Genomic DNA, 6,000 nt, shown 5'->3' with positions numbered 1-6,000 from the left:
TGGGGTTTTGGAGGTGGAAACCGCCTCAAGATGGGTCATGTTGCTTATTTTTACCACGACAAGTTTTTTTTACTCGTGGTAAAAAAAACTCGTCTGCCTCCCATTGAAATCAATGGGAGGCATTTTCGGGCGGTTTTTGAGGAGTTTTTTGGCGCGGTTTCTGCCCCAAAAAACTCGTCAAAATACTCAGTGTGAACAGGGCCAAGGTATTTATCTAGGGGTGTAGTGAGTATTTTGACTCCACAGTTTTTTGCTAAATTTAATGCATAGCAGGACACACAGCAGGGCCCCAAAGGAAGGGAACACCCGGAGGCTTCAGGACTCCTATTTTGCTTGAAAATGTTTTAGGCCCCACTGTACATTTGGAGAGGTTTTGAGCTGCCAGAACGATAGAAACTCCCCATAAACTACCCCATTTAGAAAACTAGACCCCTTAAGGTATTTATCTAGGGGTATAGTGAGTATTTTGACCCCACAGTTTCTTGCTAAATTTAATGCATAGCAGGTGAAAAAAAATTAAACTTCACTTTTTTCATAAAAGTATCAGTTTGAAGACCGATTTCTTTGTAAAGCGAACATGAAAATGAAGAAACACACCCCAAAATCAATCACCCGGTTTCTCCTGTTTTCAAAAATACTCTCATTGTTGCCCCAATCTGCTTATTAGACGTGTGGCTGGACCAAAAAGAGAGGGAGCACCCTTTGGCTTTCAGGGCACAATTGAATAAATTCTAGGCCCCATATCATGCATTTAGAGGCATTGAGCTGCCTGAACAAAAAAAAAAAAAAACATGCAGAAATGACCCCATTTTAAAAACTAAACCCCTAACGGTATTCATCTAGTGGTGTAGTGGGCATGCGGACCAAACATTTTTTAAAGGAGGAAATAATGGGTATCATTTCAGACACTATGGGTATATAATGTTTTCTTCAAACTCTTATTACGTTTCCACATGAAATAGAGGAGACGTGGTAGAAGGTTATTTTGTTAGAAATATGCCACATTAATAAATTTGTGCGGCATACAGAAGAGAAGTGAAGCCGTGTATTCATAACGGATACATGTCACTATAGACGTATTTGCCTGTACTTATGACTATGTCTTGCTGAAGAAGCAGTTGGTGCCATTATGATGTCATTGTGGACAGAATTCTGTCCTAATATAAAATCAGTCAGAGAGGAAAAAATAAACTGTACTGGAGTGACGGCCAATATCTTCAAACAAATGGAGGAAAATGTATCCAACTATGTTGCAAACTCGAGTCTGTTCACTAGATAGAAGAACACCTGTAGGGCTGTCAAGACAAGCTTTTTTTTTTTTAGTGACTTGTTGTACAACGTCTCTTTAGCTCCATCAATCCTTATGAGGGACGAATGTGCCAAGTGACGCGGTACACCATAACAGGCCCATGCCCGGCAAGGTAGAAACCGCTATGTGCACAAAACAACCAATCACCTACAGAATATATAAAGGGACAGTGTCCAAAACCATCTATAGGAACAGTAAAGGATCACTAATCCCCAAAATTATGTCAGTATTTCCAGAAGAACCGTAACAAAGCCCATGGTGTATTGATAAGGAACAGCTTGATTATTAGAGATCCTCAAAAAAAAATAAATATCATGCCCATATCACGGTACAGAATTAGGAATGTAACAGCCGTATGTGGCAGGACATAGTCATAAGAAAAAGGAAATACATCCCCAATTTATTCTTGTAACCATTGCTAAAATGCACGACTTCCACTAATTCAGGGGCGGCACGGGCCGCAGGTGTTGGATTTATCTACTAATAAATGCAATGCCCACATTTATTTTTTATTTCAAGAACACTTGTGGGGTCCATGTTCTGAATAGACAGATGTGGGCTCCTGCACAATAAACAGTATTCATTTGTGAGTGATTAAGTCCTGGATTTAATTGTCCAAGAATTGTATAAAAAAAATCATAAAGGGGAAATTTAGTTTTACAGTCTGAAATAAATAATTTACTACCTCCCCGTGAGAATCCCTCCCTCCCATGGAAAGCTGAGAAATGAAAAATAAAATATGAATAAATGAAATTGACTCCCTAAAAAGAATCCCCCCCCCACCCCACCCCTTTTGATGTTCCCTAAATTATAGATAAAATTAATAATTAGAAACGGTGTGGTAGGTCTCAAAACAGGGGTAGTTGCACAGGCCTGGATTTGAAGGGCACATGGGGCAGTAAAACCGGGTATCCCTCCTCCTTCCGTGTTTACTGCACACCCGGCATCTCCTTTGGGGGTATTCCTTACTCTCAGTGGCAGGGACGGGGTGAAGGAAGTGGCGCTCAGTGAGCCTTTTGACATTCTCTGACTCAAAGTAGTCTCCAGGTGCGGGGGAGTCAAACAGGAGGTGCTCTATAATTTTCTCCTGATACTGGAGGAAACTGAGCGTTCCCTGGGTCTTGTACAGCACATAGCTGTTGTAAGTGGCCATCTGGATAAGGTAGATCACTACCTTTTTATACCAGGCCCTAGTTTTGCGCTTGACCAGGTACGGTTGTAGGACCTGGTCAGATAGATCGACTCCCCCCATGAACTTGTTATAGTCCACCACGCAGACCAGTTTCCTCTTATCAGAGGTAGCGCCCCTCTCTCTCACTGCCACTGTGGTGTCCTCGTGCACGGTGGAGAGCATGTACACGTCCTTTTTGTCACTCCATTTTATTGCGAGCAACTGGTCACTGGTGAATGAGAGTGACGCACCCCTTACTAGTCGCCTGGACACCAACTGTTGAGGGAAGCCGACTCTATTTTTTCGTACCGTCCCACAGGCCCCTGTATTCACCTCGCACACCTTATAGAGTTTCACTCCGTATCGTGCTCTTTTAGAGGGAATATATTGGCGAAACGATAGACGGCCCTTGAAGGACATAAGGGACTTGTCTACCGCTATTTTTTGGCCTGGGGTGTACAAACTTAGAAAAGACTCAGATAGGAGGGAGATTAGGGGTCTCAACTTGTTGAGGCGATCATGGCCTGGGTCACTTCTTGGGGGGATTTGGGAGTTGTCCGAGAAGTGCATGAAGCGCATTAGCGTCTCATAGCGCGTTCGGGTCATGACAGCCGCAAATACAGGGGTGCTATGGATAGCGCTAGTAGCCCAGTAAGAGCGGATAGAAGTTTTTTTTTACTATCCCCATATTTAGTGTAATTCCCCAAAAATGTTTCATTTCACAGACGGTTGTGGGGATCCATCCTCTGGAATAGTAAGAACTGGGATTTTGGGTGACAAATTGCCTGGCGTATAAATTAGTCTGCTGGACGATTAGTTCCAGGACCTGATCGCCTATAAACAAATTAAAAAAATTATAGGGGGTAAAATTTGTGACATCAGAGTTGATGCCTGGAGTCGCTGTAAATGGCGGAATTTGGGGGGAGAAAGAAACTGCAGGATCCCACATTGCGGAAGGGACTGCAGTACTAGGCCCGGCTCCTGACGCTTCACCGGTGACCGCTGCGTCCACCACCATAGGGCTGGGGGGGTCCAGTGGCAGAAGCAGAACTTGTGTCGCTTTCTGAGCCAAGTTCTGCTTCTGACGCAGTGTCCGTATCACTGCCGGAACCGCTAGAGCACAGCATGGCGTATGCCTGCTCTGCAGAGAACATTCTGCGGCTTCTGCGGTTCATTATTTTCTAACACTAAACTAACAAGTACATTTTTATTTTTTTTTGTATTTTAAATTTTTTATTTTTTTTTAAATATAATATAGACACAAAACTAACGGAAAAAAATAAAAAAATACGGTAAACCGCAGTTAATTACAGCAACTAAAACTAATTCAGCGAAAAAAAAAAAGAATTACGGAGATAACAAGTAATTATCGGTAATCTGGCGTGATTACGGGTAATCTGGGGTGATTACGGACAATATCGGAACACTGGCGAGTAAGTATGTGGTGTATTTTACAGTATAATACAGCACAAGATTTCTATAGTATTTCTCTCTCTCCTCTCACAGATCAACTACAGTGAGAGGAGGGAGGGAAAGAGCACAAATCTTGTGCTGTATTGTGTAAATATGGGACTATGGTCACTGTGATAGGTATATCACAGTGACCATCTGATCAGGGACCAATTATCAGGGTCCCTGATCAGTTTCTATTTACAGGCAGAATAGCTGCCTTAGACTCACAACGCATGCGTGCGCCATTTTTCTTTTTTTCCCGGCAGTTAGGGACGGGGGGGGGGGCACGGGGGGGACGGGGGACACGATCGGAGGCAGCAGGGGGCCTAAGCAGCAGTTTTTTTTATCTCCTCTCACCAAACATACATGGTGAGAGGAGATAAAATCATAATTTGCATCGGCACATTTATTGTAACAGCGGTCCCCAGTCACTGCTCCAAGCCCTCAGCAACTTCCGGCAGCTGAGAGCAGGGAGCTAAACCTCCCCCCGGCGGCGCTATTTTATTCCGATGCCGCGACGTAAAAAGTCTATGGCATCAGAATAAAGCCCGTTAGTGGGCCGGTCACTAACGGGTTAATAGTTGCTGGCTGATTGACAGCATCCCTTACTATGGCAGGGCTAAGTATTAGCCGGTGCAGAGGCTAACACTAACCCCCATTATTACTCCGATACCCACCGCCACCAGGGGTGCCGAGAAGATCCGGGTACGATCCTGTAACCGACCATCTGTAGTGGCCCTTACCACCCTGGTAATGCTAGGCTGCTGCTGCTGTGTTGTATCTGGCTGGTAATGAAAAATTGGGGGACCCCATGGCATTTAAAAAAATAAATAAATAAATAATTGGAAAGAACGATGTAGGGTTCCCCCATTTTTATAACCAGCCAGATACAACAGAGCAGCAGCAGCCTAGCATCACCCGGGTGGGAAGGGCCACTGTTATTGGGCTTTCCCAGCCTAATAATATCAGCCTGCAGCCGCGCTAGTGCCCAACCATCACTACAGATGGTCGGGTATTGGATCGTACTTGGCTCTTCCCCGTACCCATAGTGGCGGTGGGTACCGGGTGTAATAATGGGGGTTAGTGATATCCTCTTCATGTCTAACATTAAGCCTCGTGTTAGTAATGGACATTGTCAATCAGCTAGCGGCCATTACTAAGGTGGTAGTAATAAAGTTTAGAAAAATACAAAGACATAGAAAAAATATTTTATTGAAATAAAAATCCCACACACAACCCTCGTTATCCATTTTATTGAGGAAAAAATGGCGTTATCAAAGTAGCCCTCGAATCCAAATTAGTCCAACAACGAACTTGTAAAAAAAAAACTACAAACACACAAAAATAATTAGTAACACATAAAAAAGCAAAACAATTATTATTTTGACCTTTCCTGGGTCCAGCGCTGGAGCCGCAATGTCAGCGAGCTGGGCCATATATCTAATCCTATCATGTATGATACTGTCTGCTAAATCACTGTATCTAATCCTATAATGTGTGATACTGTCTGCTGAGCTACTGTATCTAATCCCATCATATGTGATACTCTCTGCTGGGCCTTATATCTAATCCCATCATGTGTGATACTGTCTGCTGGGCCTTATAGCTAATCTCAGATATGCAAAAAAAATGGGACATAGAATGTAATTAAAACCACAGAAAAGGCCATACTCACAGATTAGGAGGTTGGTAAAAAACCCCGTTCCAAACAGGACGCGACCAGGTCAGAGAATGCTGTTGAAGGGAGGTGCCCAGGTGTGTTTAAATAATGATAGCCACTCCCACTAACCTTGAGGGGAGTGGTGTGTTGGGCATGGAAGTAAATGTATAATAATAATAAATAAATAATAAAGTACTGTGTATAGTGTACATGTGAGGTATAGGGGACATGACTAAGTGTAGTGTGTAGAAATCAGGGCTGTGAGTGAAACAAAACGTGAGTGTAGTGTGTAACTATCTTAGATTTTGGAACGAAAAGTTCTAGGTAGGGACTCGCAAGCGTGGGGATCCGTGACGTGGATTGCGAGCTTGCGTTCTTTTGGCCAAAACGACAACTAATACCCCATGT

Source organism: Rhinoderma darwinii, chromosome 4, assembly GCF_050947455.1.
Source record: "Rhinoderma darwinii isolate aRhiDar2 chromosome 4, aRhiDar2.hap1, whole genome shotgun sequence".
In the NCBI taxonomy this organism is placed as follows: Eukaryota; Metazoa; Chordata; class Amphibia; order Anura; family Rhinodermatidae; genus Rhinoderma; species Rhinoderma darwinii.
This window is presented reverse-complemented; position numbering follows the sequence as displayed.